The 22,584-nt window shown below is 41.4% G+C and overlaps 1 protein-coding gene and 1 long non-coding RNA gene across 6 annotated transcripts in view; one reads left to right on the forward strand and one right to left on the reverse strand.

Moving 5' to 3' along the window:
* Cabcoco1 (ciliary associated calcium binding coiled-coil 1) overlaps nt 1–22,584 on the reverse strand; it is a 112,981-nt gene that overhangs the window by 32,481 nt on the left and 57,916 nt on the right. The gene's annotated exons all lie outside the window — the stretch shown is intronic.
* The window catches only part of LOC116074511, a 45,661-nt gene continuing 34,788 nt past the window's right edge, over nt 11,712–22,584 (forward strand). For all 3 annotated transcript variants that reach the window (XR_004112200.1, XR_004112201.1, XR_004112202.1), the window contains exons 1-2: nt 11,712–11,938; nt 19,175–19,325. This is a non-coding gene — a long non-coding RNA (uncharacterized LOC116074511). The remainder of the gene's footprint in view (nt 11,939–19,174; nt 19,326–22,584) is intronic.

A 22,584-nucleotide genomic window follows, 5' to 3' on the forward strand; every position in this document is an offset into this window, starting at 1 on the left:
ATTTCTCAATTATGTTTCTAATCTAATCTGGTCCTCCTAATTAAGATATTTTTTACTGAAGGAAGTTGACACCGTCCCCCACTCTGCCGCACATTTTCTCATGCTATTTTTGTTTTGAAGATTTTGTTCTACACTTCTGGCGTGGATGCGCTTACTCATAATCTCTTGATCATGGCTACGGCTTCAGACAGAGCTGAGCTCACTTCTCAAGTTATGAGTTCGGCAGTTACCTAATAGTCTGTAATTACAGACATTTAGACTTTGAAAATCCCATGTTTTCCCATTTCCATTTGCAGGAGACAGATTTTAAGAGATTTACATGAAGAGACAAAAAAAAAAAAATCCATCGTATTTTAAAGTCAAATGCTGCAGATAGCTTTCTTGTTTTCCTTTGAGCTCCCTTAAAGAGATCCACAGTGCTTCTCAACCTGTGAGCCCAGACCCCTTGAGACTCGATTAACCCTTCCACAGGGGATTGTCTCAGACAATCTGCATATCAGATATTTACACTGCAATTCATAGCAGTAGCAAAATTACAGTTATGAAGTATCAATGAAAAGAATGTTATGGTTGGAGGTGACCCAACCATACTCTAGGGGTTCTTAACCCCTGTGCAGGAGAAGGTAAGCTTTGAGTTTTGAGGAGTTAGTAGAGGTCTCCAGCATTAATACGTTTGAAAAGCTTGCACAGGGAGGCAGGAAAAGTGAAGATACAACAAGAAATATAGGCTAAGTTCATCAACTGGGGGTGAGGGGGATCTTACATAGACTGAAACCTATTCAGAAATTTGTATCAAGAGGGAAGAGATGCTGGAGTATATGTTAGTGTATGCCTAGGTGTATCTGTCTCATCCCACACAGATCACATTTCCATACTCAGAAAATCGAGCATAAGAGAAGGATCAGTTTTGGTGAGAAAATATAAATGAGCCAATTATTTTGAGACAAAAATCTAATTCTGGGCAAAAAAGGGTAAGATTCCTAGTGGGGTTAAAAATTTAATAGTTTGGAAATATAATGGTCCACCTTTTGCCTACATTTAACGAATATAAATAAACACATAATCTAATTAAGTTAAACTTCATTGCTCTTTCCTTGTGATTATAAATCTATAGTCTTTATGCTTCTAACAGAAAACTCTTTTTAAGTGAGCAAATCTAAAAGAAAAAAATGTCTTTACTGAAGAACTTATCTTTCTGCTTCAGGGTCTGAGTTTTCTGGTTGCCCCCTTTAGCCCTTAATTATTTAAGTTAAAATCAAGGGGAAAGCTACTTCAATGAAATAATTAATACATAAAGATGAAAAGCTTGTCTCTCTTTCGTGTATGCTCGTCTGCAAGTCCCAGAAACCGTAAATGCTTTTTGGATTTGAAAAGCAGCTCAACGTCCAGTTACAAATGGAAGGAATGACTCAGCCAGATAGAATTTCCATAATTCTGAATGCCATGATTTTTGCCCATGGGGGTGTGTGGGGGGGATCTTTCTTAAGGGCAGGCTGATGAAGCTTTAAGCAAACCTCCACAGGAGGGCGCCATAGTGTGATTCTGCTGCAAACTGCAGCCGCTGAGGCCCTTCCGGCCCTTCATCCCTGTTTTGATGAAGTGTCTCAGATGGAGTGTGCATTCCCTGAACTGGAAAATTCTATGTTGTCAAAACTCAGGATGATAGGTTTCATGTGAGTTTGCTTTTTCTCTATCGGTTTAAAACGACTGGAAGTAATTTAATCTTTCTTTAGGAGGCATGTGGTCATTGTACATTTTATCTTAAACCGCAGTAAAAATGGGTGAGCCACACATGCTTTAAATGAAGCAAAAGCTAAACAGGTCAAAACTTACAGCATGTTTTAAAATGGCTGGTATATGTTAGGACAAGCTAATTAATCAAAACTGTAGATATCACCAAAGTGCACTTATTACTTACAATTAGGATATGTGTTTATATGTTGTTTGCAAGGATCACATTATTTTCAAATGATATATATTACTTATAATGGCATGTTTAGCTGACTAGATGGTAGATAGGTAAATCAATCTTCGAGAACATAGAAACAGAACCAACGTATAAAATTGTTGAGTGGCTCTAAGTCATAAAGATTCTGGAAACATCTACTACAATGTTTGTGATAGATATTTGGCCCAAAATACAGATTACAAAAAAAAAAAAAAAAAAGTGCCTTTTCCTAACTGACAATTTCAGTAGTATATTCTCAAACCATCCTCTAAAAGATAAGAAATGTTAATATTTTACTAGATTTAAATCAATATAAAAGTAATTATGATCTTGGCGGTTGCCATGCATCTTTGTGAGCCTGGCCTTATTATTCTGAGGACAAGCAGAGCCTTGTAAGCCCAAGACAGCCACACTGAATGGACAGCTTCATTAACTCTGAGAAGGAACAGGCCCAGTGGACAGCGATATAGATTATATGGTTCCAATAACTGTTTATATAACATACACATTTCCAGTAAGAAAACTATTCATCTCATTATGGATTTTGCTCAAAAAATGTCATGTGGGCTACTCCTAACAATGGAGAGGAAGTGGGGGAGGGGCCTTGGGTATTTTGAGAACCCCTGTGGTAGGATGGAACTGCCTTACAGTCCGATGTTGGTAGCTTTGAGAGTCTAGGAAGTTGTAGTTGAAACAAAATAACCTAAGCACAATGTAAGTCGGTCAGCTTTCGGGGCCTGCGCTCCTTATTAGAAACTGATGCGGTCAAGACTTCATACAAGAGAGCCTGCAGAAATGTCTCAGGGAGTAGAAGTCCTTGCCACGCACAGCCCTGAATTCAACCCCTGAACATGCAGTGGATGGAACCGACTCCTGAAAATTGTCCTCTCACCTAAACATGCACACATACCCACGCACACGCGCATGAACACACATGCAAAAATACACTCACATATACATACAAGGTGTAAACAAACACACACACATACACACATACAAAAATACACTCATATACACAGAGTGTACACACACATGTGCACACACACACATGCACACACATACAAAAATACACCCATACACACAAAGTGTACACATACATGTGCACACATGCACACGTACACAAACAAACATACATACAAAAACACACTCACATATACATACAAGGTGTAAACAAACACACATACACACATATGTACACACGCACACACATACGAAAATACACTCATATGCACAAGATATACATACTTACAACATAGACACACGTATACACACAAACACACACACATGCACATGCACATACAAAAATACATTCACACACACACACATACAGCACATATATACACACACAAACACATACAGACATGTCCCCCAATACACACATATTTCACACACAGATATGTCATACATATAATAAATATATTTTTTTAAATTATTAATACCATCCGCATGGAAACAGTCGCTCTAGTAGAGATACTGTCGCCTTTTGATGGTTCACACCTGGTTTGAAAATTTAAATTTGCTAGTAATTAAAATGCTAGTTCACCGCTTTCCCCGGGAATGGAGACACACTGTCTAAATTTAAATATCTTTTCTTTTTAGCTCCCACTGACAGACCTTTATGTCAATAAATAATTCAGAAGGTAGATTTAAAAATACAAAAAGACTTGGGTACGTGCTTACACATCATATTATTTAAAACGCCGCTCTGTAAACTTGGCAACTTTTATGTAGTCGGATACTTTAATAATTTAACCACATTTAACCGGTTTTCTCTGGATTCTTATTCTTTTGTATCTTTTATAATGTTTGATTAGTGTGCAATGCTGGGGGCTGGGAAGTGCTCTGCCACTGACCTAAGCCTCCTTCCCCTTTACCCAGGATCTAGTTCATCAGAAACTTCAGGAGACAAGTTCTTTCTTTAAAACAATCTGAAGAGATTCATTGTTTTGAACTCTCTTGTCATCCTGAAGTCAAAGGAACTCACCTTCTGAGTGAGCTTCCACTAAATTTCCTATCTTGTGTGATATGATTGTGTGTGTTTTCAAAACTTTTTTTTTTTTTTTTTTTTTCCGAGACAGGGTTTCTCTGTGTAGCCCTGGCTGTCCTGGAACTCACTCTGTAGACCAGGCTGGCCTCGAACTCAGAAATCCACCTGCCTCTGCCTCCCAAGTGCTGGGATGAAAGGCGTGCGCCACCACCGCCTGGCTCTTTTCAAAACTTTTATCATTGTTATTGTGTACGTGTGCATGTGCGCATGCGTATGTGAGTGCGCGTGCGTGCGTGTGTGCGTGTGTGTGTGTGTGTGTGTGTGTGTGTGTGTGTGTGTGTGCATGCATGTGTGTGTGTGTGTGTGTGTGTGTGTGTGTTTGGAATACCACTAAGCCTAAGGGCTACACTAATCTATGACTATAATCAGCAGTACATAGAAGGTAGTGTGACAACATGTCCTTTTGACACACAAGCTGAAATAGCATCCCCCTCCTTGACCTTCCTTTGTCATGTAAATGTTTAGATCAGGTTTACCGGACAAAGTGTGCCTTCCTTCTTGTCGCGCAGGCTTTGGGCCCAAGCCCACAGTGGTTGGTTGCCTGCTAACCTCCACACCACTATTGCACAAGTGGGCACATCTTGCTTGGCAGGTCAGGATTGTAGGATCAGAGCTGGCTGCCAGCAATGCCATCAATAACTTTCCTCTCCTGTATTTTCTTATTTTTTTAAAAATGGCATAAATTCATTATCCTTAGTAATGCACTTCATAAGGACATTTAAAGCAAGCACATAATGTATTTTGACCATACTCCTGGTCTTTTTCAATCCCTTAGACAGGGACACATCTCCTTTTAGGTCATATATACATATATGATTTATGTATCAATGTAAAATCTAGGACCCATAGAGGGAAAACATACTTGTCTTGCTGATTCTGGCTTAACTCCCTTAATACCACGATAACTAAGTCCATCTCCAGTTCATCCATCTTTCTGCAAATGATGTAATTTCACTTTCCTTTTGGGTGATTGAAATTCCATTGTGTATACACAGTTTCTTTATCTCTCCTACTGCTGGGCATCTGGGTTGGTTCCATACCTTAGCAACTGTGATACTGTTGGATTGAACAACCCTGTGTAGGTATTTGTGACATGTGGACGCTACAGTTCTCTGGGTTTCCTTCATCTTTTTTCCCCAAAGAGTTGTTGTTGTTGTTGTTTTTCAGAAAAAAAAAGTCAAAATAAAATCAAATTGTAGTGTGAGCAAAAGACTCCATTTTTTTCTTTTTAGCAAACATCTTTTTTTTAAAAAAAAAAAGATTTATTATTATATCTAAGTACACTGTAGCTGTCTTAGACACACCATAAGAGGGCATCAGATCCCATTACAGATGATCCTGAGCCACCATGTGGTTGCTGGGAATCGAACTCAGGACCTCTGAAAGAGCAGTCAGTGCTCTTAACCGCTGAGCCATCTCTCCAGCCCCCAAGGCTCCATTTCTTAAGCACCATCACTGTGAAAATACATTTGCTTTCTAAGTTTGACTTAGTTCAAACAATCAGAATTTTGAGGGGCAATTATTGTTTTGCTTTTAACACAAGAACAAACAAACAAACAGACCCAGAACGTCATAGCCTGGATTGTACCTTGGCTTCCTCTTCAAGGGAAGGAAATGGCACCATCATGCCTTTGCCTCTAGGATTCACCACCCTGTCCCCTCAATGACTGACATGAATTGCCCCATGTACCCAAGATGCTGAACTTGGGATTTCAAAAACTCATATTGTATTTTGGTCCATGTTTTTAATTTGCCTTTTTTTTCTTTCTTTCTTGGTAACTTTAACTTGTCAGAATAATATCTGATGTTCTGGACAACCAGCAAGGAGGACAATCTGCAGGCTAGTGTCAGCCTGCCTGCTATGTCTCAGAGTTCAAGCCTTAAAGTACACTGTTATTGGTACCATTTATTTTTATTAGTTGGAAAAGGGGACACTGGTTGCTTCTTGTATGGCATTTACAAGTCGAAAGCTAGGTGTGAAATGTGCTTATTTTATTGTGGCAATGTCTTAGTTACTTTCTTGTTGTGATTTTTAAAAAACTGGTAAGAGGAACGTATGGAAGAGAGTGTTTTGCTGTGAGTGGCTTATTTCACTTAGCACGATGTCTTTTAGGTTCATCTAAGGTATAGAGTGTTTTTCTTTTTAAAGATCAAATAGATTGTGTGTGCCTACCTTATGTTTAGTCTGTCTATCTCTATCTATCTACCTAAATCTATTTACCTATCATCTATCTAAAAATCTATCATCTATCTATCCATCATCTATCATATATATATACCACATATCATAGAGCCATCTCTCCACCTACCTACATATCTATCTACCAACATACCTATATTATCTATCATTGTCTATTTATCATCTGCCCTCCCCATACTATCTATCATTGATCTATATACATCTGTTATCTACCTATCTACCTTCCTATTTGTTACCTATCTACCAACTCTTGTGTATCTACCATCAATCTAATTTCTACCAATGTACGTATCATGAATCTACTATCTATGGATGATCATTTTAACACTTCCTAGTTTATACCAATGCCACCAACACTCCAGGGTTTATTCTAATCTTTTTTCCACATTTAGGATTCCTTTCTCTATATAGACAAAGCTCCCCACTATTCTTTATGTGTTTACTTATTTGCTTATTTTTTTGCTCAGATATACCTGGGCCAAATTGTCAGATATAACTGAGCAAAAAAATAAGCAAATAAATAAACACATAAATATTTCAAAGCTGGTATTTCAAAGCTGTGGCCAGTCAAAAGCTTGACCCTAGATACACACACTCATTCATTTTCTCTCTTCGCCTGGTCCAGTCCCCAAGAAAGAGAAGGAAGGAAGAAAAGAGAGAGGAAAACAGATTCAGCATCCCTGACTCTGGCCTCGAGAGTCCCAGGGCTGCTGCTGGATGCTCTAGGAGAGTCCCAGGGCTGCTGCTGGATGCTCTAGGAGAGTCCCAGGGCTGCTGCTGGATGCTCTCATCCAGGGCTGGCTGGGGCTGAGAAAGCAGCATGGATGCAGGCCCTGGGCAGCTGTGCAAATGAAACTTAGCTAAGTCTCCTGAAAATCCACTTTCTGAAGAAGATGTCATCAGGTTAGCTGTGTAAACACAAAAGGAATCCGCCATTGTCCAGATTCCTCCCCTCATAGTCCCCAGGGCTCAAAACCTGTTGTGGTTTTTCTTTAAAGATGTGTTAGGAATATGGAGCTATGACTTCCTTTCAGGAGTTGACAAGGGGTTTGCAAATGGTCTTAGTTATGTTGCTAGACCCTGTTGCGATAGCTTTCCCCAGAGAGCTGCTATTGCCTGGTGACACATGACGCGGTTTTGTGATTCTGACAGGCCGACTCTGGTACTGTCCGTATGTCCAGGGAAAGAAAAATTCGTGGTCAAACATTTGAAAATTGGCATGCCAGGTATTAAGGGCATGTATGGGTCAGAACTAACACTGTATATTTTAAGCAAAAACAAACAAGATAAAACAGAAAAGACAACCGCACACTAGAAGGCTTCCGTTGTAGAAAGGGATGAAGGACATGGTAAAGGAAGAAAGGCAACTTATATTTATAGAGACAGCCAAAATGGCCTTGGAACAAAGGGAGTTTCAAAACTGTTTAGTCCTAATACTCCGTGACAAAAAAAAAAACAAAAAAAAAACAAAAAAAAAACCCAAAACAACAACAAAAAAAACCACTGATGTTGGGGGACACATTGATTTCAGGGTTCTAGCAGTAAAATATAGATGTGAGTCTGTAACAGACGCCCATGTAAATGCTGCGTGCAGGCATTGACAAGACACTTTGTCCACCTGCTATTAACGTTTTCCATAGTTACACCGAGACTTCCATAGTTGATATGGAGAGATGAATGCGGGGCAGGGAGAAGCGATCCTGAATCGGCATCCGGAGTTCAACCATCTAATTACTTCCTCCCCTGAGAGTGGTTTGCATTATCACTGGTTAGGCACTCACAATTATTTTAGATTATTATTATTTTTTTTTTTGAAAAAATGGAGTCACTCTGATCATTTGAAAAAATCAAAACGTTCTTGCTTAACAAAGAGGCACATTGCAGGACATGGAGAAAAATAATAGAACAGCCAGGAATATATTCCCATTTTGCTTGTATTTTAGATGCATGGGAGAAAATCATTTTTAAAACAACGTCTGCTGTTTGAAGAGAGTTACAGATGAAATATATATATCTTATTATTATTATTTATTATTATTTTGACTGGAGGGATGCTGTGTGCAAGGGTTTGGATGTACATTCTTTTCTGAGCTCTAGAATTTTCTGAGCTATGTGGTAATTAACCTGAAGCAGTTTAAATAGCTTTCTTCAGTATTCTGAGAACATAGAGGAGAAATCTCACCATTGTTAAAATTATCCCCGAGATTTATGTAGCAGAAAATTTATGGATCTTCTTCATCGCAACTAAAGCGCTCTGGAAATGTAAAGTGTTTATAAATTCCAGTTGCACTCACATAGATATTAAAATGACGGTATTTTTTTTTTATCGGTTTCGTGAAGGCAATCGGTTTGACTCAATAAATGTTTAATGAGTGTTTTCCTATGTTTAGATCTGTAGAAGTGTCAAATAAATAATAAATAGCCTTACCTTTAGGAAGCTTATCATCTAATTGAAGGCAATGAGTCAAAGATCATACTCTGTTATTTGTGTATGTGCCAGCCTCTGTGCATAGCTCGCTTTTCCCAAGCACTGTTGGTTCAGACCCACTCTCTGACTACAGCGTGGACCCAGAGCATTTGGGTGCTTCCAGCTGCTTCTATGGTGCTGATTTTGCACACATGCTTTTCATTCCTAATTGTAAACACCATTTTTTCAGATGGTGTTTTATGTACTATGTATAACGTCGGAATTCATCGAGGACGGTCTTATGAGCTAAAACTATGGCATTTAAGGAACTCCTATAACTACTGGAAACGATGTCTTTTCTGTCGGCCAGGAGATAAACACAAAGGTTGTTTATGGGCATGTGTGTGCGTCCCATGTTAAAGGCCATCAGAGACCATTTGCCGCCCAAACTCAGCGAGTGGACAAAATGGCCCAACCAGTGGACATCAATGAGCTGTCTCCATCGGCTTTCTTGAGGCTGTGTCACAGGGACATGAGTGACCATGTGGACCCAAGAGTTAGTCACTCTGGTTACTAACTCTTGCTCCGGGGATATTCTGTGGACAGGTTTGAATTTGTAGCTCATTGTCTACTTTGTGTGTCAGCATCTTTCTCTGCCTAGTCCAACTCCCTGCCTGCCCTGCCCTTCCCTTCACAGTAATAAATTCCCTGACATCTGATTATGGGAAACCAAGTTTGCAACCTGGAGTACATCTAATTTAAAAAAACAAAACAAAACACTACTTATTTTTAATGAAGTGACTTCCAACCAGTGCTCCCTGGCCAACACCTAAATTCTACATGAAGAAACTCGGGGCCGTGCCTGCCAGAAAGAGAATACATTCCCAAAGAAAGAAGCAGTCTCCATCTTTTGGAGGTTTGAAAGACTTTGAGAAGGCAGAAGGAAGGCCCTCTTGCCTAAGTTACTGTGGTCTTGATCTGATGCTGTGCTCCGTGGCAGGACCACATCAGAAACAGCAGGAGCTATCTAAAGAAGATTCTCCCAACTATCTGCCAGCTTGGTCCTTAGGAGGGAAGTTCATCCAAACCAAGTGCTCCCTGGATTTTCTGTTGTGTCCCTTGCGATCCTATGGTGTATCCAAATCTGTGGAGTTTGAGTGTGGTTCTTAGTTCCCTCCCTCAGCATCATTTAAATAGCATTACCTCTCTTAGTTTAAGTTGAAAAATCAAACAAAGTCATTCTATAAACACGCCCTTTATGTCACTACTAACCCGAGATGGACCACTGTGACCGTTCTAGGTCAGTTTTTTGAGACACAGGAAAGCTCTGACGAAATCTGGTGTTTGGCTTATGACACAGGAAATCATAGTCATAGACATGTTTCCTTAAACTGTGCCTGGAATAACTCTCCACCACCAGTGAGTGTTTCAAAGGGGGGACCTCTTTAACCTATGGGTTTTCTCTAAAACTCTTTTTGAAGCATTTTAATGAAATACAAATTCACTCTCGATCCTTTCATCTGACTTGTGTGCTGATCTTTTATTATTATTATTTATTATTATTATTATATTATATTATTATTATTATTATTATTATTATTATTATTATTATTGTTATTACTTGAAAATCCATTTCTAAGGACCTAGGAGGCATGGGCAGAAATGAACGTGTCTTTGTGAAAAATGCTCCCAGACATTTAGTCAAACTTAGTTGTGTGTGGCAAAGTTTCCAGTTGTTACATGTGGAGAAAGACTGTATATCTTTAGAAAAGGCTTTGTGGCTTTTCACGATTAATTGGTAAATATTTTTTTTCTTAAACTTAGTTGCTTGAAATTTTTTCTAGTGACTTTCCTTCTTGAAGAACTGAAGTAACAGTTTGATGGGTTGTCTTGACCAGGTTGGCATAATTTGCCTTCTGTCCCCAATTTATGAAAGTTTGAAAGCAATCTCCCCCCAACACACACACACACACACACACACACACACACACACACACACAGAGAGAGAGAGACCTCTGATTTTTTTTTTTAACAGATTTAGGTTTAATTATGAATATGGCTATGTGTGCATATGGCGCTATGTGTTTAGTTGCCTGCCGGATGTATCAGATTCCTTAGAGCTGTAGTGACAGGTGGTTGTGAGTGGCCAGACCTGGATGCTGAGAATCGAACTCTGGTCCCCTCCAGGAGCAGCAAAAGCTCTTAACTTCCAAGTCATCTCCCCAGACCCAGACCTTTGACTTTGCTTAAGGAATTATTTCTTCGTGGAGAACTGTTTAATTTTTACAAATAACTCATAACTTACTTTTAAAATGCGGTTGAGCAAACATTTTTTTTTCCCCAGGGAACTGTCCGTCTTTAAAATTTCTGTACTGGAGAAGGGCAGCTTGCCTGGTTGCCATAACTCTGTGTTTGCTATAACCTGCCTTTTGACCCTGACCTTGGAAATGAAAACACGGGCACACATTGTCATGTTGTGGATGCAGACATACGCCCGGATTCTAACCTTTGCATTGTGTCAAAGATAAGAAATACTCCCTTTGTGGGAAATCATGCTGATTTCATGGAAAACAAGCAGGGAGGGTTCATTTCAGGCACACTCCAAGAAAAATCATTTCAGTGTTAAAACTCAGTTCAAAAGAGGCCATGAGTTTGAAGAAGGGGCGGGGGGGGGAGGTTTATGTAGGAAGTCTCTGAGGGAGGAAAAGAAAGGGAGACATGTACTTGAAAGACAATCTCAAAAATAAAAAATAGCAATAAATGAAATCAAAATATCAAAAACAAATAAACCTCAGTAAAGTTCTCTTTACCGTCATCTATATTCCCATAGCCAAAGGCTTCAGCCAGTGTATTGCGCTAAGCCCGAGCCCTGCTGACGAGCATAAGCTGGTTTATGCCCTGCAAGCATGAGTTAGCTTGTATCCTCAGACTGGAGTCTCCAAGTTTCTCCAAAAACAAGCATTATGAGCATGCTCAGTCTCTTCCGCGTGGCCGGGTTGAAAGGTCAAGGCCCATTTCTGGCTGCCAAGTCATGGTTTATGACGTCACCCATTTCCGTCTTCTCCAAGCGGAATCTAGAGAGGTCTGGGGTAACCTGTCTAAATTCTGTCCCTTCCGTGCTCAGCTCCCCTGACATGATTTTGCTTTGTGGGTTGCATGTGGATTCTTTCCTTTCCTAGCCTCCGTAGCTTTGCTTTTATGACCTCGAGCGAGGCTGGTAAACACCTAAATATTTGATTATACTTTTTTCCCCCAAACACATCACAGAGTTTGCTCGTGCCAAGTTCCGCATCCTGCCACTCTCCACTCTCGGCTTTACAGTTTCAGTATCATCAGGTATTGAACAGAACATCCAGTAGATTTGGTTGCTCAATGAAAGCGTAAATTCAATTCCTTTTCCCTAATAATAATAACGCACAATTGGGTCTACGGCGAGCACAATTTTTTTTTTTCCCAAGCAAGGTTCCCATTAGGCTTTCTTACCTTGAATGGGTGTTTTCAAGATTTTTAACATCATGAAAATGAAAGTAAAATGCACCCTGCGAAGTTTTAGCAGGCCGCGAGCTGATGTAGGGCTTTTTTTGTTTTGTTTTTGTTTTCTTTTCAAAAATGGAATCCGTGAACTACATGGTTCTATGGGGTAGGTAATGTGGGAAGGGTAGATTGTAATTCAGAGGGCAGCTGCCCCTGTCTTTTGGAAACCTGCATTTCCTCCCCACTGGGCCAGTGTGCGTCAGAATGCCCTGTCTTGGAGCTGTACAGAGCCTACGGGATAATTTTTTCTTTCTGGTTCTTTTGTTGTCTTTGGTAATTTTCCTTCCAGACCTTGCAGGCAGGTAAGTGCTCTAACAGAGTCCAGCCATACTTAAGAGCTCAGTAAGTGGCTGAGATGGGGCTATTTGCCTTATTAAGTACGGCTGCCTTTCCTCCAATTTGTGCCTGGAAAATACTTAGCATTATTTTGTGTATCCATGGCTAAGAAATATGATTGAGTCTAAAGGAGAGACCAGTGAGCCAAATAACCTTGAGAGGAAACATGATTTCGATCTATTAGAGAGTCTGGGTTTTAGTAAGCAACGCGTATGCAGATCCTAGACTAACTCCTCGGAGCGGAGCGTCTCAGTCCACTAGCCTGATGTTAAGGTTATTTAAAATAGAAGAGATGAGTGTCAAAGCTATAAGGGCCCCAGAGAAGGCAGAGGTCAATGGAAAGTTCCTGAATGTGTATGGGAAGGGTGTAAGAGGTGAGGGAGGAGGTCTTTTCAGTTGAGGAGATCAATGAATAGTCCAGAGAAAAGTAAGGATCTGAAATGACCTTTGGCGGTACAACTCACATTGGACAAGCATACACTGAGGTTGGTGGATGGACTCAAGATGGCTGCAGATTCTCTGAAACCTCCGCCTTGAGAAGTGGGCTTGGCTTCTGTTTCCATGGGGTTCTAACTAGCTATGGGGCCTCTCTCTCTGACCGTAGCAATGCAGCCGGTGCAGATCTGGGCCCAATCTCCAAGCTTCTGCTTCCTCCCAGGAACCCTCATTTTGGGGCGCCTAATATTATTGCTCCGTGAGTTTCAGCTATGGATACGGAGAGACTTTTGAGATCACACAGAGAGTATATAGCCAGCACAGTTCATTTGTGTTTTCTTGATTTCTAATAAATCCAACTAAAATCTTTCATTTGGATATCTTCATTTTTGAAGTTCTTGCCCATTTCTAGATGGGGGTTGACTGGTCAGTCCTTATTGATTTGTATAACTGAGTCTTTGGTCACACACGTTGCATCTTTGAGTTGCTTCACAATCTGTCCTCCTTGTGGACCCTTTTGTTGACAAGAATGCCTTCATATCAAGTTCAGTTTAACAACTTAAACAAAAATGTTTGTTTTCACTTATGAGCATGTGTGTGTGCCTGTGTGCTATGTGCTGTGTGCATGTGAGTTCAGGTTCCTAAGGAGGCCAGAAGAAGATGTTGGGTCCCCTGGAGCTACAAGTTAGGTCTTCTGCAAGAGCAGTATGAGTTCTTAGCCACTGAGATTTTTTTTTTCCAGTCTGAGTATACCAGCTTTTCTTCTACAGTTAGGGCTGTGGAATGAGTGTGTGTGCACATGCAAGTGTGTGTGTGTGTGTGTGTGTGTGCCTATGTGCCTGTGTGTCTGTGACAGTTGAGGGCTATCATGCTATCTTCTAGAAGCTTGAGTAGTTTGGCTTCATGTTGAGATTTATAATAAATGTGAAAAGGATATTTCCTTATATTGTGAGTTAAAGATGCAATTTCATTATTTTCCTTGAGAAATATTTCTTAGACCCTTAATAATTTACCCAAAATATCACTTCGTTCTCTCTACAATCTAATGACATTTAGCAAATAACTATGTAAGTCTGGGTTCGTTTTTCTCTCTTATTTCCTTTTGCCTATCCACCTACACTTATGTCATTATGAATTCATCAGTGTTCTGAAATTGCTATCAATTTATAACTCTCGGGTTGGTTAAAATAAAGCCTCTAATTTAAACCTTCAGCATTGTTTTCTTTTAATCGATTCTTTGCCTTTCTTTAAATTATTTTTACTCACTTACTTTTAAAGATTTGTTTTTATTTTTAATTATGTTCTTGCTTGGGTGGGAATATGTATACATTGAGTCCAGTTGTCTGCAGAAGTCAGAAGAGGGTGCTGGAGTCCCTGGAATGGGAGTTACGGGACACATGTGGGTGCTGGGAACTGAACTAGGGTTCTCTGCTGGAGCAATACTGATTCTCCATCACTGATGACTTCTAAAGACATCTCCCCCAATCTTGTTGTACACCTAAACGTCCCAATGCCAAGGTTGCAATCCAGTTTTGCTTGAAATGCTTTGTTGTCTGCATGCATGTACTCCCCAGACATTGGCAATTAGATATTTTATGCTTTCTTATGTTATTCTAAACCCACCTTACAGTTTTATTTTCTAATTGCTTCTCCCTGGCGTACTGAAGAGTTATTCTGTGTATCTGTCATGCGCTCAACTAGCTGACGGATGCTTTCACGGGTTGCATAATTTTTCTTCACATTCCTCTCTGTCCTACATATACGGTAGGGTAGTGTCACGCGTGACAAGCACAGTTTCGGTTCCCCATTCTTCCGTTTTATATCCCAGGCCTCTTCCTTCTGTCCCGCTAGCCTGGGCAGAGCTGCCAGTGTATAGGAAACAGAATGAGCCTTGGCAGACAGTTTCTCTCTGACTCTTAGGAGGCTTGGCTTCAGCGCTGGACCACTGAAGATAATGCTCAATGTGGGCCTTGTAGCATCCTTTAAAGGCTACTACTCATCCAGCAAGGCATTCCTCTCTCTGTCCAGGTTTGCTAATACACTCTATAATGACTGGGTGTTGGGTGTGTGGGACAAACTGCTCGGCAGCTCCTGAGAAAAATGACACAATCCCTCATTATTAGTGTGTGCAGCTGTTTTGATTGATCCCCCTTGCGTTCTGGAAAGACGCCAGGGTCACGGAACATTCTTGGGTTTGATCTCTTAATATTTGTTTCTGGTGTTTTTTCCCCCCATGCATTCTCCTAAAGGAGGGAGCTTAGAGAGTATTTTCTTTCTTTTACTGTCCTGGTCAGGTTTGGCCAGTACAAGCATTCTGATCTCTTTCTACACACCCTGTGGGAACTTCCAATGTTGAATTCATTTCTTTCCTAATTATTATGTAAGATGGACTGGGGAGGTTTCTTTGTGAGCGAAATTTTGGTTGAGTTTCTTTGATATACAGCTATTAAAACTTTCCAAATTTTATCACTCTTACATAGTGTGAAAAATCAGTGGTAATATTTATATTTGTATGCCTTCTGTTCATAGACACCTGGCTTTGTTGCTGGTAATGTAATCTTTGCTGTCTTTATATTTTAAAAACCTTATCAGGAACTCTCTGGTTTCATTAGTTTTTCTGCAGAACCATCCCATCACTTGCTACTGTTATTCTTGTATGGCTTTTATTTAATTAATTTCTGCTCTTACATCTTTCATTTCCTTTCATCGCCCCTCCTTCAACTTCAATTTCATAGTTTTTGGCTTTTTAAAACCATGTTTATTTTTATGTGTATGAATATTTTGTGTATAAGCCTGGTTTACATGTGTATGCATGTACACCACACATATGCAGGGGCTTGAGGAAGCCACAGGGTGGCGTTGGACCCCATAGAGCTGGAGGAACAGACGGTCTCCAGTGGCTATGTAGGGCCCAACCTTGGTCCTCTGCGCGAGCAGCCAGAGTTGGTGACGATGGAGCCATTGCTCCAGCTCCTCATATTTTCCGGTTTTAATTCTTCAACTTTGTGTCAGAAATCTTGTTTTTGTTTTGTTTGCCAATGTCTATGACCCAGTGAAGCATTAAGTCAGAAAAAAGGTAAAATTCTCAGACCTGCACGTGATCCTTCGGCCCCAGATATAGACGCTCTTCATCTGCAGAGGTTTAGCTGTTGCCACATATCTAATTTCTAATATTGGTGGCTTCTTTCTTCTGCTGTCATCTGTTTCCTGCTCAGACATTAATAGCGCTACCATTTTTAATGAGTTTTTAAAAAGCCCCTTATTATTTGAAAATTGATCTCTGTTCTTTAGTATTTCTTCTGCTCAGTAGTATTTTTAATCTTCTCTTATTTGCTAGAATTTCAAGTGGAAAGGTGGGGTCATAGAGTTAAGAGTTCTAAAAATATATAATAGTTTTATTTAATCTTTGAGAATTTCATACATGTATACAATGTATTCTGATCACATTAACTTTTCAACTCCTCCCAGATCCCTGGATCCTGGATTCTCCTCCCAGCTTTCTGTCCTCCTTCCCTCCTTCCCTCCCTCCCTCCCTCCTCTTCTCCCTCCCTCCTTCCCTCTGCCTCTCTGTCTGTACCTCCCTCCCTCCTTCTCTTCCTTCCTTTTTGTTTCTTCTTTCCATAACCCACTGAGTCTAATCCCTACTGTCTAAAAGCATATGGGGGTGGGGCATTCTGTAGGGCATAGTCAACTTACTAGTGGCCAGGCCCATAACAAAAACTGACCTGATTCCTCTGTTTATTTACAATGCAAGTTTTGTTTTGCTCTTGCTTTCATATCTTCCAAGTTTTCTTTTCTTTTCTTTTTTATTACTTGCATCATTATGTTGTCCTGAGCTGTAGTTTCTGTGCTTTTGGTTTCTATTACTGACTTCTTTTTTTTAAGATTTATTTATTTTATGTGTATGAGTACACTGTAGCTGTACAGATGGCCGTGAGCCATCATGTGGTTTCTGGGAATTGAACTCACTTCAGCCCGCTTGCTCCATGATTCACTGTAGCTGTCTTCAGATGCACCAGAAGAGATCTCATTACGGTGGTTGTGAGCCACTCTGTGGTTGCTGGGATCCGAACTCAGGACTTTCAGAAGAGCGGTCAGTGCCCTCACCCACTGAGCCATCTCGCCAGCCCCTCTATTACTGACTTTTAACTTGATGCGGTTGTGATTACACAAACCACTCTTTGTATATGTTAAGAATCTGGGATTAGTTCAGGGCCTGTGTCAGAGTCCAGGATGTGGGCTGCTTTCTCGGTATGGTATCCTTTGTTTGCTTAGTTGAGTGTGTAGACGGTGTTGTTGTTCTACGAATGTCAGTTTTGTTGGATCGTTTGCTAGCGTTAGTCAAATTGTTTACATCCTTGGCTAATTTTATCTCGCTAGTCTATCAATTCTTGAGAGGAGGTGTTGAAATCTGTACCGACTGTGGATTTATACACGTCTCCTTGTTCTGCTGAGCTTTCCCTTCATGCATTTTGACTGTCTGTTACAATGTACCTGAGTGTACAGGGCTGCTAGATACTCTTGTGGAGTTGGCCTCTTTGTCACTATTGGAGTAACTTTCTCTCTGGCAGTTTCCTAGGCCTGACGGCCACTGATTGATGATTACAAAATCATGGGTGCTTTTCTTTTTAATACTGTTACCTGGGTGTTGAAGTTAGCATTAATTGCCAATTTGCCAGAATCTAGAATACCTGGAGCCTAGCCTCTGGGATTATCTAGATGAAAGTTGGCCTCTGGGACCATCTGTGAGAGAATGTCTTGAGTATGTTAATTGAGCTGGGAAGAAATGCCCGAAGTGGGTGGCACTATTATTCCCTGCCTAGGATCTTGAATTACACAGATGGAGGGGAGGGAGGGAGTCGAACAGGGAGCCTTCACTGCTGTCCTCTTCCTGTTGGAACTGGCTGCTTAGAGCTTCTGCTTTCTTGGGCTCCCCGTCATGCTAGGCTGTACCCTTGAATTCTGAGTCAGAATAAACATTTGCCCCTTTAGTAAAGTTGCTTTTGACAGGGCGTTTTATCACAGCGACAGGAAAAGAGACAGACATGTCCCCATGTGTTTCACTTCTAGTGTGCTTGTGACCTTGTATTTGAAGTGCATGTCATGAGTGCTCGTGTGGCTGGGTCACCTGTTAAATGGGCTGGTGCATTTAAAGTGACAACTAATTAAGTTGGGTTTGAATCCACTATGTCACCGCTTCTGTCTGTTTGTTCCTCATCTGTTTTCTGCCTTCTTTAGGATTGAAAAGAATTATATTTCATCTCCCCTTTTCCATTTGCTTCTTGACTCTAGGTTTTGGGTAATTATTTATATGGGGACACTGTACACCCTCAACTCGATCCAGTCTACTTTAAATGATGGTCTATCTGTTTGTGCAAAGTCACTTGGAACAGCAGTTTTTTTCTAATCTCTTTCCCTCTGGTGCCAGTGGCAACGGTCTCTTACATTTTAGTTTCTGTAGGACATAAATCCAGCAATACACTGCTTTCATTTTTCCTTTCGACAATACCCTATCTTATTAGTTAAAAATTGATCCACACTGGAGCCTGTTGCTTCCATTTCTTCATGTATCTGTAGACGTTTATCATGTCTACACTGTCCCCTGCATGAGGGACATGCCCAACATTTTCTGTAATGTGAATCTGCCCATGATGAACTTTTAAGCTTTTGTACACCGGGAAAGTATTTTACCTACATTTCACACACGGTTCTGGACTGATGGTTGGTTTCCCGTCTGTGGTCCACTGTCTTCAGCAATAGCTCTGCTCCCTTACCCATCCCTGGTCCTCCATATGGGCAAGCATGGTCTTATTCTCGGGTGTTTTTAACGTTTCTCTTTGTTGGTGGTTTTTAGCATTAGGTACTGTGGCTCGATTCCTTTTAAGTGCCTCGCGCTTAGAGTTTGTTGGGCTTCTTGGATTTGTGAGGTAATGGTTCTCATGAACTCGGATACAAGTCTCTTCAAGTAACTTTTCTTTTCTCTTCCTCCTTCTTTTTCTCTTGCTTGGGTACAGTCCCAACCATCTCTCCAGTTTGAAGTTGGCTGTGGCTCCGTGACTTGTTATCTCTCTCAGAGAAAGGAACGGGAGCAGATCCCTTCTCTCTGGCCCTGGATTGACTTATCTTGGGTTGTGTGTTTCAAACTTGCTCAGGTGAGGTGCTGACTACTGACCCTTGACTCTCAAGGTAGCACTCCAGGCTCACACCCCACACCCACTGACCTGCGTGCCTCTGAACTTTAACTAGGTTTTCCACTCTGCTGTATAGATGTTCTCTTCACGATGAACGAGTTGCTGGTCACAGCCCGCGATCTGCTGGTGCCTGGAATGGAACACTTCTGCTGTGACCTCCCTCCTGCTGTGTGACCTCACTCCTGCTCAAGCAGCCTTTTCCTGCCGACTTGATCCTGTCTGCTTTGGTAAGCCTGTGCTCTACCTTCCTGGTCTCAGGAATGTGGTCAATAGTCCTATTTGCTACTCTGCTTTGCACAGATAGGGCCCTGTTCTTCTAGCTCCTGGCTAGGACCCCACCCCCACCCCCTATAAGTGCACCGGGGTAAAGTAGCACTGGGAGACAAGAGTCACTCAGACATCTCTGCTTCTCTCTGAGATTTTGGAGTCTGTGCTAGATAGTTTTAGGTCAACTTGGTACAAGTTCAAGCCATTTGAGAGCAAGGAACCTCAATTGAGAAAATGCCTTTGTGATATCAGGGAGCCTGTAGGCTATTTTCTTAATTAGTGAATGATGGAGGAGGGTCCAGCCCATGGTGGGTGGTGCCATCCCTGGGCTGGTGGTCCTGGATCCTATAAGGAAGTAAGCTGAGCAGGCCATGGGGAGCAAGCCAGTACGGTGCACTCCTCCATGGCCTCTGCATCAGCTCCTGCTTCCAGGTTCCTACCCTGTCTGAGTTCCTGTCCTGACTTCCTTTGATGATGAACCATGAGGTGGAAGTGTAAAGCCAAATAAAGCCTTTTTTCCTCTACAACTTGATTTTTGGTCACAATGGTTCATCATCACAAATAGAAACCCAAGCTAAGATAGCATTTTGTAGGACAAATGGACCATGCCACCAGACAGAAGAACTGGTAAGGTGGAGTGAAGTCCAAACCCCATGAAACTCAGGATTGAGTATGGTAGACATGGGCCAACTCCCTGCCCAACTCTGCCTGTTCTGGACCACGTAACCATGACACCCACTGAGAGGACCATGGCAATCAGCCACATAGGGAAAACACCTGAAACCCTTCCCCATGCGAATAGAGCATCCCTACTGGCATCTCAAACTGAGCCAATGGGAAGCGCCAACTCCTGGATCCCACCCTACTGCTCAGTGTTTACGAAGTCCCTGTCCACATGGAATAAAGTGCACAAGTTATTTCACCGGGAATCGTCTGAGAGTGGCCATTTCACTGAGCTTTAACACTTTGAGGGAAGAGCTTTATCTCCTGAAGCATTCATTGCTGGACCTCAGACCTGCCTGGCGGGCTGGGCTCACGCCCCTGCCATCCCTGCTGATGCCCCCACCCTTGTTGCTGCCTGCCAGCTGTCCATTGCCATAGCTGCTGCCCATGCCTCTGGCATTGGTGCTGCCATGGTAGCGGGTGAGGCCTGGGACCCCACGGAACTGAAGGGTGACAGCATCTTAGGTCCTAACTGTCCTAAAAGACCCAAGGCCTTGAGATGGACCTTGGAAACCACCCCTTTCTACTTTCCCTGATTAGAGAGTCTTCTGGGCTAGCTATAACATCAGAATAAAAAGACACATACAAGCCAAAATGACTGGGTTTTGAAGGAAGTTTTTTGGTTTTTGATTTTTACACTAGAAAAATATGGACTTATTTGTAACCTGTTATGCTCTATTGTTAGCATATTCCTAGTGTTTGGGGGAGTGAGGACATTTTTGCATTGATTGCATATTCAATGAAGATAAATGGTACCTTAAGTACATGGGTTCAGACTGTGCAGCTGAATGTGTACAGTCTCTCCGGTGAACTCTGAGGGCTCCTTAAAGAGGCAACCACGAGGTGTCCATCACTGTCTTAGGGTGATGGCTGCCCAGGCCTGCACATAGTCAGGTAGCATGCACATAAAAACATACACATAGACACACACATACACAGAGGGCATATACATAGACACATCCCAGACAGCATACTCAAAGGCAGACAATACAGACACAGACAATATGCAATCATAGACATACATATAGGCAGAGAGCATACAGACATAGACATACACATAGGCAGCCTGCATACATAAAGCATACTTGAGAGATAGTATACACACACATACATACATACACACACACACACACATGCACACTAGACACACACATAACACACAGACATAAATACACACATAGGTAGGTCTCCAGCTCTCTCTGAGGGTACCTACCATCACAAGGTGGCCATCACTGTTGGTGACTCCAGAGACACACAGGCACAAATAATATACACAGACACACAGTCATAGATATAAGCAGACATAGATACACAGGCACACAGATACACCCAAAGACATATACACACAAACAGACATGACCACACATCTACACACAGACACATAGGCAACCATGCAGACACACAAACACACTCATACAGAGACAGACACAAACACACACAAGTAAACAGGGACACACACATACATGTATACACATGGATGGGATATACACACAAGAGCAACACACATACTCCAGCACACCTGTGAACAGGCACATGCACACACACAGATTGAGCATCTCAGCTCTCCAGTCACAACACTGTATTAGAATTAGACGTCTGGAGCGCAGAGCACAATTTGCACCAACCACACACAAAGAGCTCAATGGAAAAACAGCAACTAAGCAAATCTCTTCTCTTTTTTTTTGGCTACTGTGTGCACCATGTGCTTAAGCCACTTTGCCTGTGTTTGGGGTGCAGAAGCCTGACTTTCTAATCCGAGGGGTGCTCATCGAGTCCCACGGGCTGTGAGGAATGCCCCACCGCTACCTAACTTACTTCCTCCTTTTGGAATGACCAGGAGAGCATTTCATCCCTCCGTCACAAATATTTCCTTTCATCTGAAAAAAAAATGTGGGTTTTTGCAAAGCAGCTGAACACACATCTATAAATAAAGTGAGTCCTGCCGCACCCCTTATTACAAAGTCGGCTTGGCTCTTCCTATAGTGCTGAAGTTCCAGGGGAAAGGAGCAAAGGGGATGTCACTGAACTGCTCTTGGGCGATGTGTACTGTTCATTTGTTTTAATTTGAAAGGAGAAGTCAGGGCACTAGAGACATTAATGACCTTTACAACTTTAGAGTTTTTGTCTTTAATGGTTCAGTGGGTGTTTGCACTGACTGTTGGATAGAAAATAGAGGCCTTTGAAGGCTCTGCCTGGTTTTAGGAATTTGGGTAAAAGCACTGTGCACCTACTGTGTGTGTCTATTATGAAGGTTTTTTTTTTTTTTTTTAACTCAGTTTTTATGGTTGGGGCAAAAAGATTAAAAGACAATGCAAATATTGTGGTCATGATTTAATGCAAGGTGACTCTCTTAAATGGACTTAATTTCAAATGTCTGGCTTTATTTTAATTTTAATGGCTCCATGCCTACGCAAGAATCTAATTGAAGCTTTTTGTTTATTCCAAGTAAAGTCAGACAATGTGTGCATTTTTAAAGAATAATCCTTGGGTGACACG

Source organism: Mastomys coucha, unplaced genomic scaffold, assembly GCF_008632895.1.
Source record: "Mastomys coucha isolate ucsf_1 unplaced genomic scaffold, UCSF_Mcou_1 pScaffold3, whole genome shotgun sequence".
Taxonomy (NCBI): Eukaryota; Metazoa; Chordata; class Mammalia; order Rodentia; family Muridae; genus Mastomys; species Mastomys coucha.